At 44.0% G+C, this 14144-nt stretch overlaps 1 protein-coding gene and 1 pseudogene across 1 annotated transcript in view; both read right to left on the bottom strand.

The window, feature by feature from the left end:
• LOC124711624 (probable serine/threonine-protein kinase nek3) overlaps positions 1–14144 on the bottom strand; it is a 357746-nt gene that overhangs the window by 120421 nt on the left and 223181 nt on the right. The window lies entirely within an intron of this gene.
• On the bottom strand, positions 1983–2100 carry LOC124712667 (annotated as a pseudogene).

The following is a 14144-nucleotide window of genomic DNA, read 5'->3' as shown; positions in this document are numbered from 1 at the left end:
TATTGTGAACATGAAGTTATTAAAAACGTGACACAGAACTGAATTTGATTCTGCTGTGTAAGTACACGGGGTATCTTAATTCGTCCACTAGCCAGACGTGACAGTGAACAGTTGTAAACACAGTTCTCACCGGTTATTTACTCAGCCGTCTTCAGTTGAAGGTTTGTGTCTGTAGAATGGATACCAACGAAAGGAAGCGAGCAATGCTTTTCATCTACAGAGAACGTGATTTAACAGAACAGTTACGTTTTACAGTACTACAGTATTGCACCACGCGTATGCGTATTGCTAATACTATTCTACTAACTTACATTCTTCATTGGTGAGTAGTATTTCTATCTTGTCTTCTCTGGCGTACTGGGCAAACCTTCAACTCAAGACGGTTGACTGAATGTGCGTTTCCGTTTCTCACGTGTTGAGGAGCAAAAGAGGATTACAGAATAAAAAGTAAAGGATGGTATTTAATAAAGACGTATTGCTGTTCACATCTTTGCAACGATCAAAGTCAGAAGAGAAGCAAACATCCTGGTTAATGGTCCCCTCGTAGCTGAACAACATTTGTTCGATACGTTTTTTTAGTTTCTTGATCGAAATAACTAGAGAGGGTGAGCAAGATAAATGCAAACGCGGTAGTTGTACGGGCAGCGTGAAAAACACGTAAATGACATCGACTACCGTGATGCACCCGGACGGATACCATGAGAAGTATTACCACAACGATATTGCAGTGATTGCGTTGTTGAGAAGTACGGTGCAAGTTTCCTTCGGACATGCATCCAGTAAGAGGGAAATCCAGTTCGGCACGCATTTTCACTGTTGTCACTCCCTTATTCAGCTGATAGCTGTACATAATCGCGAATTCGAACGCGTTTCATGTATTTCATAACGGCTGTAATCGCCTCAGTGCCCGTGTATAAATGTCCGTAGGAACTCTGCATCGTACTTTTGAACACACGCACTTTCTTTCCTTCTTTCTCGGGCCTTTGTTCCGCTCCAACGCAGAGTCGGCTTTGTTATGACGGATTTGGCAGTGTTAATTGCAGAGGGTGGCCGGATGCCCTTCCTGCCGCCACCCCGAACCCCCTGGGACGTGAGTACTGTACCCCAGCTGTCTGCGTCTAGTGTAAGTCATGAAATAGAGCGAATGTTTTCAAATGTCTGTGAGTCGTGTAACAGAGGCGGAACTTGGGGACCAGCCCGGTATTCACCTAGTGGGATGTGGAAAACCGCTTAAAAACAAAATCCAGACTGGCCGGAATACCGTCCCTCGTCGTTAATCCGCCGGGCGGATTCGATCCGGGGCCGGCGCGCCTACCCGAGTCCAGGAAGCAGCGCATTAGCGCTCTCGGCTACCCTGGCGGGTCTTTGAACACAGGCACTGCAATATCGCATTTATTCTTTGAAACTGGGTGGATTATGATCTCTCCCCTGTACGGGAATATGCAAGTACATAATGGATATACGAGTGCAGGTTGTGGATGCATGGTTGACGTATATGGAAGTTTGGGCCTGCCCGTGAGTCCTGTACGGATAGCCTAATGGTAAGGCAACCGCTCGCGGTCCAATACGAATTTTCATCTTCACCATTCCGTTATACAGATGATGGTTGTCCATATTCACAACTATGCCGCACACCGTTATTCGTGTGCACGCTTCATACGGTGCAAGTAATCCGACATCTGTTGCAGTGTGTGAAAATCAGGCGCTGTTTGATCTCCCGTAGGTAGTAACTAGTCGTCCGACGGGCAGGGGGAAGTTTCTAAAATGATGAGGGTTTGACATAAAGCACTCCGTCTTCAGGTCACGAGTAGCCTACCGGGACCATCCGACCGCCGTGTCATCCTCAGTGGAGGATGCGGATTGGAGGGGCGTGGAGACAGCACACCTCCTGGTCGTTATGATGGTATGCTTGATCTAAGCAACTATTATTCGGTCGAGTAGCTCCTCAATTGGCATCACGAGGCTGAGTGCACCCCGGAAAATGGCAACAGCGCATGGCGGCCTGGATGGTCACCCATCCAAGTGCCGACCACGCCCGACAACGCTTAACTTCGGTGATCTCACGGGAACCGGTGTATCCACTGCGGCAAGGCCGTCGCCCTGAGGGTCTGACATACTTTACATTATTTCCTTGCTGTCAGTGTCACAGTTGGCTTCTCTCACATTTTATTCGAGTGTCATAAGGTGAGTATGCAGTTTCTCCGCGGCGGGTGGACCTTCCCACACTTGCGGCCTCCCGCCTCTGGGAAACCTATGCAGAGCCGGAGAAAGCCCAGCCGTGACCTTGAGGTTCCTCTGCCATGGCGCGGTCAACTGACCCAAAGTACACGGAAAGCTGCGCGTCGTGCAACAAACGTTGCACTCCCTGGGAAAAGGGGAGAAATTCGTGCCGGCATCATACTTTCCCGACGAAGATTAATAGCTCCTCTGGCGTCCAGAAAGGCGAATGACGTGGGCACAGGGCCTGGCACCTCCGTTTTCTGCGAAACTTTAACCCGCTTCAGGAAGGCGGGGTGAGCAGCAAGTTTTGTAAAGGCTCAGCAGACAGTTCCATACGAGTCACCGTCCGTAACTTGAAACTCGTACTCTGCTAAAGCGACAAAGTTGCGCTAGCGATCCGCAGTATTTGTGACGGTATTATCTTTCGTGTCTAACAAGTAAAAAGTTAACTTCTTTCACACTGGCTACATATACATCCTTATGCATAGTCTGCAAGCCGCTTTACAGATTGTGACGAAGTTTATTATGTGCAACACGGCAACTTCTCACTTTTCCTGTCGCGAGTGTTTCGCGAAAACAACGATTGCAGGTAATCTTACGTGCGGGCTCGAATCTCTAATTTTACCTTCGTATTCTTTTCCTGAGGCATGTGTAGGAGAAAACAAGATATTGATTAACTCTTCTAGGAACGTCTGCTCTCGGAATAGTAAATCTCCTCGTGATTCAAAACGCCTCTCTTGCAACGTCTGTTACTGGAAATGCTTGAGCATCTCCGTGATGCTTTCGCAGTTACTAAATCAATGTGTAACGTAACGCGTGGCTCTTCTTTGGATATTCTCTATTTCCTCTATAGTCTAATTGAATACTGAAGTACTGGTCGAACGAGAATTTTGCAAGCTACTTTTTTTGTAGGTGGATTGCATTTTCTGAGGATTCTTGCAGTGAACCTGCATTACCTGCATCTTTCGTGGCGAAATCCTTGAATGAAAAGTCCTCGGCTAGTCTGGCGCATAAAAATAGGACAGAGCCCGAAACTTTCTATGACTGCCTCCATCTTCGTCGTCAGAGCCAAAGTCTAATTGTCATGGAGTTTGTTTCTGATAGTTTTCATTATCTACCGTTAAGAGGACTGCGGGCCATTCGAGTACTAACGCTTCTACAACTACATTTACATCTACATCGCAACTCTGCAATTCCAACTTAAGTGCTTGACATGAGGTTCATCGAACCACTTCCAGATAATTTCTCTACCATTTTACTCTCCAATAGCTCTTAAGAAATACGAACACTTACATCTTTCCGCGCTGATTTCTCTTATTTTATTACGTTGGTGATTTGTCGCCATGTAAGTGGAAGCCAGCAAGATCTTTTCGCTTGAGGACAAAGTTAGTCACTGAAATTTCTGGAAAAGATCTCGCCGAAACGAGAAACGCCTTTGTTTTAATGATTGCCACCCCAACTCGCATATCTTCCCTTTTTCGCGATAATACGAAACGAATTGCTCTTCTTTCAACTTTTTTGATGTTCTCCGTCAATTCTATCTGGCAAGGAGCCCGTGCCGTGCAGCAGTATTACAAAAGAAGACGGGTAACAGTAATGTAGATAGTCTCTTTAGCAGATCTGTAGCAACTTCTAAGTGGTCTGTCAATGAAACGCAATCTTTGGTTTGTTTTCTCCATAACATTTTCCATATGATCGTTCCGGTTTAAGTTGTTCATAATTGTAAACTCAAAATATTTAGTTGGAATCGCCTTTTGGTTTGTGTGATTTACCATGTAATCGAAATTTAACAGGTTCCTCATGGAACGCATGTGGACGACCTCACACTTTTTTATCGTTTAGAATCAGTTGCCACTTTTCGCACAATACATCTTCTCGGAGATGTAGCTCGTCCAAGCAACTATATAAACGACTGAAACTTCCTGACGGGCTAAAACTGTGTGCCAGACCGAGACTCGAACTCGGGCCTTTCGCCTTTCGCGAACAAGTGGTCTACCGACTAAGCTATCTAAACAGGACTCACGACCACTCCTCACAGCTTTACTTCCATCAGTACCTCATCGCCTACCTTCCGAACTTCTCATGCGAACCTCGCTAGACTAGCACACCTGGAAGAAAGCCTGTTTGTTTTCTTTTGTCTACGAAGCATTCTCAGTAGCCTGTAATACACGACTGTTGTACGTATATGTGTTACATATTTTTTCCAGCCATATTACTGTCTTATATTTTTTCCTTGATTGATTTATTTGATTCCGTGAACAATGGATTCAGGGAAACACACATTCCTATACTTCCGGAAAGGGTTTGACATTGCGTCCCACTGCAGACTGTTAATGAAAGTGCGAACATACGGAATAGGTTCCCAAATATGTGAGTGTGTCGAAGACTTCATAAGTAGAACGGCGAGTGTTCATAAGAGGTAAGCTCATCGTTAGGAGAGTCCCAGGAGATAAATAATCTGACAGAAAGGATTAGCAGCAATCTGAGACTGTCCGTTGCGGATGCTGTGGTTCATGATAAGGTGTCGCCGTCGAGTGACTATAGGATACAAGATGCCTTAGAGAAAATGTTTAGTTGATGTGAAGTTTGTAGAAAAGTGTAAATTAATGCAGTAAGAACAAACCCATAATTTTCTAATACAGCATTGGTAGTGTGCTGCTAGAAACGGTCATGTCAACTAAATATATAGGCGTAACTTTGCAAAGCAATATGAAATGGAACGGTTACAAACGGACAATAGTAAAGAAGGCGAATAATCGATTTCAGTGTATTGGAAGAATTTTAGAAAAGTGTGGTTCATATGTAAAGGAGACCACGTGTAGACACTACTGCCACCGATTCTTGAGTACTGTTCGAGTGTTTGGGGTCCGCACCCCGTCGTATTAAAGGAAGACACCGAAGAAGTTCAGAAGCGTGCTGCTACGTTTGTTACCGGTAAGTTGGATCATCACGTGAATGTTACAGATACGCTTCTGGAGCTCAAATGGAAATCTGTGGAGTTGTAGAGAAGAAACTCTCGATCCAGTCACAAATTTTGTTTGCTACCCTGTTGGACCGCACTGTTTTGATAAGCGTTGGTATGGTACTGAGTCTAATCTACCGGGAAACCGGGGAAGTAGGTTAGTATCTTGCAATAAAAAGTAACCACTACCACACATTTTCAATAACTGGCAGAGCACGGATGTTCACACAATCGAATTTCATAGTGTAACAGCTCCTTTATAGCTTTACAGAACGAGATCTTCGAAGAGAGGTAGGTGAATGGTGGGTGTCAAAACCTTAACAGTGAGGTAGCAAAGACGCTGAAAGAGAATCCAAAACACTCGCGACAGCAGTGCTAGAAAAACCGTAGTGCACAATTCAAAAGTAAACGCCTGCGGCTGTTTAACGGTAGACCGCGCCTAGGGAACACCGAGCGGCGAACGCGGAGGAACTCGCCGACGGGAATACAAAACCAGTTGGGCAGACTCAATCCATTAGCAGGATGCCAATAGCGCGCTAGGATGACGTGTCGGGCGGTACGGCCGCAATCCTGCACGTCTTACCAAACAGCTGCAGCATCCGCCTGGCTACAGCACCTCTGGAGGCGACTTCTAACGGCTTTATCGTAAATACAGCGCGTGAGACAGCTGTTAGACGCGAGAAGGGTGTGGCAAACAAGTAAGCGGTTTAGATTCCTCTGTGCTTCTGCTCCTTCTTTCTTTCTCTCTCTCTCATCTCTCTCTCTCTCTCTCTCTCTCTCACCCACACACACCCACGAGAGAGAGAGAGAGAGAGAGAGAGAGAGAGAGAGAGAGAGAGAGAGAGAGAGAGAGAGAGGTATACAGTGTCCAGAAAAACAAGCTGCTGATAACTTCCCAACAAAGTTTTCCAACTAACTACGAGCCAGAAAAGCAGCGCTGCAGAGTTATGGCCACAAAACGACAGACAGAGACCAGCCTATGGAAGATTGTGGTAAGAGAACGTGTTTCGGTGTGTCTTGCAGTGCGGTGTTATGCAACAGATCATGTCTGCGACGATGTCAGCTTCGTTGCAATGCTGAAGCAGCAATTTTCTCTATAATGTGATTCGACAAAAGACAGTGTTCAAAACTTAATTTCTGTTCCCTTTTTGTAATCATTGCCCTAGTTCACTTTTGCTGATTTACTGAACTTAGACTAAAGATTCATTCACGCTCTATGCTCTGTGTTCTGTACCGCGAGAATTATTCGCGCCGCGCAGGATTAGCCGAACGGTCTGAGACGATGCAGTCATGGACTGTGCGGCTGGTCCCGGCGGAGGTTCAAGTCCTCCCTCGGGCATGGGTGTGTGTGTGTTTGTCCTTAGGATAATTTAGGTTAAGTAGTGTGTAAGCTTAGGGACTGATGACCTTAGCAGTTAAGTCTCATAAGATTTCACACACATTTGAACAATTATTCGCGTAAGGTTGTTAAGAAGCCGTCGGTTCACCTCCGATGAAGAGACGAAGGTAGCACTGCATACGTGGCTTAGCGCTCAAGAGAAAAACTGTTTCTGAAGATAGTGGAAAGAATGAGCAACGATGGACCAATTGCATTGAAATACAGGGAGATGGCGAACTGTGTTCAAAAGATACGAGAAATACTATAATTTCGTGTATTGTATTAGCTATTTCGCGCGATATTTCTGGTGATGTATTGATAAACATTTCTGTAAAATGCCTGAACAGTGTTAGCCATGTTGGAAATTTAGTCGGTTGTCAGCTGTAAAAACGGTTGCACGTATTTGACAATACCAGCGGATATTTATTTTGTATAATAATGGGTCAGAGAAATTTTATTAAATTTTGCTTAAAGAACATAAATAAAAGTTTTAGAAGTGTTAAACATTGCTTTTCGCTTGTCTGGTATGAGTAAAAAAAAGGGTTTCCGAACGCACTAATTGTTTCAAAGAAGGCTGTGAAGACGAAGACAACGAGCAACCCGAACGCCCGAGTACGTCATCAACCGACGAAATCGTGGGAAAAAAAAAATTATTAACGGTCACCGAATTACAACTAGAGAAGTCGCTGATGGTGTTCGCATATCAGGTGGCTCATGTGTGTTTTTTTTCGGATATGTTGACTATGAAACGGGTGACAGAAATATTTGTTCCACAATTATTGAATTACGAACAAAAACAGCGACCAATGAATGTTTCTCAGCAGACGCTAGATGTCAACAACGATGCCAAACTTACTAAAATGAAGCACACAGATGATGAAACAGGGATTTATGAATACGACGGCTTGAGAAGTGCGGTCAAATGTGAAGATTATGGTCACTGGGTTCTTAGATTTTAATGGTGTAGTGCACCTAGAGTTCTTGCCATAAGGTCAGACGATCATTAAGGATGTAAGTATGCTGTTTGGGTTTTCTTATTGGTAACGCCACGTAGCGCTCTGTACGAAAATCACTGGCTGTGCTGTGTGCAGTCTGTGGCTGGTTTGCATTGTTGTTGGCTATTGTAGTGTTGGGCAATTGGCTGTTAACAGCGCATAGCGTTGCGCAGTTCGAGGTGAGCCGCCAGCAGTGGTGGATGTGGGGAGTGAGATGGCGGAGTTTTGAGAGCGGATGATCTGGACGTGTGTCCATCAGAGACTGTAAATTTGTAAGACTGGATGTCATATATATATTATGACTTTTGAACACTATTAAGGTAAATACATTGTTTGTTCTCTATCAAAATCTTTCATTTGCTAACTATGCCTATCAGTAGTTAGTGCCTTCAGTAGTTTGAATCTTTTATTTAGCTGGCAGTAGTGGCGCTCGCTGTATTGCAGTAGTTCAAGTAACGAAGATTTTTGTGAGGTAAGTGATTTGTGAAAGGTATAGATTATTGTTAGTCAGGGCCATTCTTTTATAGGGATTTTTGAAAGTCAGATTGCGTTGCGATAAAGATATTGTGTGTCACTTTAGTGAATGTCTGAGTACGTTCAGTTTTGCTCAGCAGTTTGAAAATCAAATAACGTAGGGGCTTACCAGCACAGTAATTCATTAATTTTTCTAAGGGGACGTTACAAGGAATACTACTTACAAGCGCAACGTCGTAGCGTTAAGAAATTTTAAAAAAAGTTCAGGTTTGTGGCGAAACGGCACGAATTTTGTGGATTTCCGATATGCTGGGTTAATAATGGGACGGCAACCTGTGTTAATCAGATTGGTGTAGAAAACGGCCGAAGTTGTAAGATTCAGTTTTTTTCTGTAACAGATGACTAGTTTCCTGTTACCTGAACCCACTTTAAAATCAGCGGAACAGACAGAATGGTATGTTCTGCAATAGCACGCAAACCATGTTAAAAGTTTATATACACGTATATCGAAGCAAAGCTTTTCTATGAACACTGGTAGGACAGATATACAATTATATGTATACCCTTGTATGTTTGTCCTGCCAACGTTCAAAGAAAAACTTGACTCTAATATACGTGTATGTACAGTCTTAATACACGTGTATGTACAGTCTTAACATGGTTTGTATGCAATTACGGAATACATTATTCTATCTGTTTGGATGATTTGAAAATGGATTCAGGTAAGCCTAAACTAGTCACAGATTAAATGAAAAACTGAATCTTGCAACTTTCGCTGTTTTCTACATCAGTCACTGATTTTGCTCTACGATAATGCACCTGCTCAAACTTCGTTAATCATTCCCGAATTTTTGGCCAAAAACAATATTTCAATGATGGTTTATCCCCCATAATTTCAAGATATAGCCCTATGTGTTTTTTATGTTCCCAAAAATGAGGAAAACATTAAATAGCCATCGTTTTACAAGTATAGATGGGACTGAAACGCATCGCAGAGAGACCTGAAAGTTATTCCGAAGATCGAGTTCCAAGAGTGTTTCATGGATTGGAAATAGCGCTGGCATCTGTGTATAGCATTTAATAGTGCTCATTATGAAGGGAATGACATTCATATTGACGAACAGATAAAACTCTTTAAAAATCTGTTTAATTTCTGAATACAGTTCGTGTGTTAAAAATTGTGTAATTGAAATATTTGTTCTGTTGTTGTACTGAATTAGAAGCGTGTTGTGCAGAAACTTTTTGGTTGTTCCTTGTACACGTAATCTTCTTTGCGCTCTACTGAACAGATTTATTATATTCCATCAGGCAACTCCACGTAAGATCGGGCCCTCCAAAATAACTTTCGCACTCTTGATACAAGGGGTTCAGGATTTATTGCTCTGTTCTAATTAGAAAAAGCAAAACGATAGTAAATGTTAATGATTACGCTCGAGATTGGTGTGTTTGTACGGACCCTATTTTAACGCTGATGCTGCTCATTAAGCGCCACCCCCACACCACCCCCCACCACCACCACCTCACATGCGGCACGGCAGCTGTGTATTCGCAACTCGGGCGGAAATGCCACGCGATCACGCCGAACCGGTTTCGCCGGCGTCCCACGGTTCTTTCTCCAGGTGATACCCGCCATCCAGTTCCCTGCTACTCGCTCTTGTGAGTCAGTGTAACGGAAACAGCACACAAGCAGTCTGACTCAAATAGTTACTCTAGTTACGTCACTGGCGCACTGAAAGAATTTTTTCCCCTTGTGATTCTTCACGATGATCGCTTGTGCGCGCATCGCAGGTAACGACTGCACGTAACCGATGGCCTTCGAATTCTACGGCTGTCCATTACGGCTGCCATTTCTCAAGCGAGCACATTCATCGGTTTGTTGTTGCAAAGTTCTTAATAGCTGCAGCATCCGTATATTGAGCTCACAAAGACTTTCAATGTAATAACATTACTGTCTATTATTTACCCAACAGGTGGAAACGAAAAAAAATTCAAAATAAGCAGTTGTTGTATATATTCAACCTCTGGCTCTACTGCTCTTGTGGTGGCCGTGTTTGCAGATAAAATTACTGGATCTACACTGAGGGGCCACAACATTGTGAACACCTGCTTATTAGCTTGTCTGTCCGTCTCCGGAAAGAAATGTATCACTGATTCTGCGTATCAGGAATCCGACAGTTTGTTGGTAGGTTTGTGAAGGTATGCGGCAGTAGGTATCTACGTACAGGTCATGTAAATCGCGTAAATGACAGGCTGCTGATTTGCGTAGGCGGTGAAGGCGCCAGGTAGCGACCCAGAGTGGTTTCATAGGATTTACATCAGGCGAATGTGGTCGCCGAGTTCACTATAATGCTCCTCAAACCACTGCAGCACGGTTCTGACTCCGAGACACGGACAGTTTATAACACCACCCCAACGACCCCCTTAAAGTCAACTAAGACAGAATGTCATAATATGAAGTAGGGAAGAGTTATCTTGGCAAATACGTCATCTTTACCGATAAGCTAACAACAAGAATTTTTGATAACAACAACATTATACATCACTGAGAGTTTTTGTTACGAAAAGAGGAGGAAGAAACATCATATTTAATTAATGGGCAAATATCCAAGTGATAATTGCAATTAATATCTTGAAAGCTAAGTCCAAGGTGATGTTAGTCAGAGATAATTTTTATGTGGAAGAGAGTTGTAAGCGCAACGAAGAAATTCAATGCTCCTACAAACGCTTTCACAAGAAGTCGCTTGCTGGCTCTCGTCCTGTAAAGACGTGCGAGAACAATTCTTGTCTTAGTTATTGAGAGTACGGAACACGACGAGATTGTTTTGCATTCAGAAGTGTTTCTTGCGTGACGTGATTCACGAACTTCGGAAACTGATTCTCTAAGCAGAGACAGGAACTGACAGACGCGTTTAACAGTGCATAACGGGTTAATTGAACTTTATTGACGAAACTAGTGAATATTGGGCTTGACTTTCAAATAGTTGAAACTAAAAGAAGAGTGCATAGAATATCAAAGGACTACACTCCATTAGTCTCGAGTAGGATACAATTACACGACTTCACGAAGATAATACAATTACGCTGAAGAGTCAAGTTGTCGCAATTGTCAAGAAACTTAATTTTAATAGAACTGACTTTACCAACCAACTGCGTGTGCGTGTGGTGCGAAAGGTATAAAGTATTTAGTGGCCAAGGAACAATAAACCGTTCCAAGTGAAAAATCAAGCGTGGACTACATTATTAAGTGATTTAATCAATGATAGTTAACCAACGACTGTTCAGAAGGGACAATTTAATCTGAATATCAAAATACCTACTTCATTAATTGAAAAGAGAATTTTTGGACTTTTTTCAACATTACGGCGTAGGTTCACTCAGACGTGATCAAAGAGTATCCGTGGATCTCGCTTCATACAGGTTCAACAACTCCATAGCGACGAGCCAACAACGTACGAGAGGCCTGATAATTACAATGTTTCCTCGCAATTGGTGGTGTGTACGATGCGGATGGCTAAATGGCTCTGAGCACTATGGGACTTAACTTCTAAGGTCATCAGTCCCCTAGAACTTAGAACTACTTAAACCTAACTAACCTAAGGACATCACACACATCCATGCCCGAGGCAATATTCGAACCTGCGACCGTAGCGGTCGCGCGGTTCCAAACTGTAGCGCCTAGAACCGCTCGGCCACCCCGGCCGCCCACGATGCGGATGAGATAAGATTTAACAACTACTGCATATCCCGGCAATGAATCATTCAATCTTAAATCAGAAGAAGCATCCATCGTACGAGTTCGCATTTCTGTTTCCCGTTCACCAACGGGGACCTACGTCATCGCGCATCTTGTCTCAACTCCACTGCGAGAGCTGTGGCAGTAGCAGCTCTACGGCGTCGACAATATCAGCACGCGGATGGAGTGCGGGGACGCCACGCAAGTTATACTGCTAAAAGATGACATCGCCGTCGGGGACGACATCAAGCATGAAGGAATGTACGTGGTTTACAGCTGTTAGTATGTCTTCCGTTGCCACCAGAGGTGCTATGCAAGCGCAGGAGAATCCTCGGATAATACTGCTCCCACCAGCCTGGATCCGTGGCGCGCTACACATTTCGAGCCGCCGTTCACATCGATGGCGGCGTTTGCGGAGACGACTAGCGACCTAGTGTAGCAAAAATGTGATTCGCCCGCACAGCCATACGTTTCCACTGATCGACCGCCAAATCCCGATGGTCCCGCTCCCACTACGGTAATTGACGATGTCTTTGGGTCGACATGAGTAGTCTGCTGTGGAGCTCCACGTTCAACAATGTACGATGAACAGTGTGCTCCGAAACACTTGTGCGTGCAACAGGATTGTGCTTTCCGGTAGAGACGCCACTGGTCACGTTTTATCCTACTTTATAGAACAGACAATCCTCCTAACCCCACGTTCTGTGAAGAATCGTGGTCGTCCAACCACTTAGTGCCTAGTGATAGTTTCTCTGTAATTCTACGTTTTTCCTTGGATGCACACGACAGTAGCACGTGAACATTCGACCATCTTCGCCGTTTTCGAGATACTCATTCGCAGGCTCTGTGTAATAGTAACCTGTCCTTTTTCAAAATCGCTTTTCTCAATGGATTTCCCCATTTGCAGCCCATGTCTTCGCCAGGGTGATCGGCCGTCCGTGCCTTCCACTTACATACTTTTGCTACCGCGTCACGTGCCCGTAACGCCACCAGGCGGCATCCAACGTCCCGGTGGGCAGTGGTCATAATGTTTTGGCTGTTCAGTGTAACTTCTGCCTATTATGTAAACACTGTTTTTCATACGAACTCAGACGTGTTTGAGCAGATTTTCGAAAATCCTCAGTATAGTGATACGAAAGTCATAACACTCCTAGATAAGGGGATTCACCTATGTGAAACTTTGATGCAGATTACTGAGATGTTCATTTGAATTGGATAAGCTCCATCAGTGATATTACGTGATCATAAAGTTGCCTCAGGTGACTTTCCAAGACAATTAAAAAAAATGTTCAAATGTGTGTCAAATCTTATGGGACTTAACTGCTAAGGTCATCAGTCCCTAAGCTTACACACTACTTAACCTAAATTATCCTAAGGACAAACACATACACCCATGCCCGAGGGAGAACTCGAACCTCCGCCGGGACCAGCCGCACAGTCAATTACTGCAGCTCCCTAGACCGCTCGGCTAATCCAGCGCGGCAAGACGATTAAAATTTATATCGAAAAGTAGTGGACTTGTCTACAGGAGCAGACATTTAAAAACTTAATGAAAGTCAGTTATGCAATTGAGTATGCTCTAGACAGGCACTGAAGCTTGCAGCAATACGTGCACAGATTCTGCGAGAAAATGGGGACTAATTTCACGGAGTTGGCAGACCAAACTTCTAATCTGTTGGAAGAAATCACTGCTCAACTGCATGACACATACTGTGCATCAGTACACGTGAATATGTATAAAGCAGCCACGCAGGTACCAAACTATGAGCCTCTTAAAGTGTGTATATTTATCTCAAATACGGTGACACGTTTCATCAGCTTCGTGCCATCTTCAGTGGATGTTCTTTAAATTTTAATTTTTTACGTTATTGGATTATGCAGAAGCCACCGTTAATTATCGGATACTGTAGAGGAAGTATGAGCGGAAAACTGAGTACACGGTCGTGAGCAAAAACCCAGTCCTGGTACCCCACTGACAATTGATGAAGTCACTTCGGAAAGAATAGACACATTTAAAGATTTGGGAAGCAGTTTGAGAGAGCAGAGTGGAATGATAATCGCGCTTAAGGCGAGGACCGCAGCGGCAAATTCTGTTGTGTCTGGTAAAATTGCACTCGCGCTCAGCGCCAGGACCTATTGCCTCCAGCGACACACTGTCTGCGGAATTTGGCGTGGCGAGTATGGCTAACGGAGTCTGAATGTGTCTGGAGGTTGCCGGCGCGTCGATGCTTGCAAGCTTAGCAAATCTCTGCATTAACGCAGAAATGATATTTATCACAACGGTATAGCTCAAATACAGTGGTGATTATTGTGCCAACCAACAGAATGTTGAAAGTACTCGTAGTGCACAACTACAAGGATTGGGAAAAAACGTCGCGAGAA

The sequence above is a fragment of the Schistocerca piceifrons genome, chromosome 8, assembly GCF_021461385.2.
Source record: "Schistocerca piceifrons isolate TAMUIC-IGC-003096 chromosome 8, iqSchPice1.1, whole genome shotgun sequence".
Lineage (NCBI taxonomy): Eukaryota > Metazoa > Arthropoda > Insecta > Orthoptera > Acrididae > Schistocerca > Schistocerca piceifrons.
Note: the sequence above shows the minus strand (reverse complement) of the source record. Positions and strands in the feature narration are given on the sequence as shown.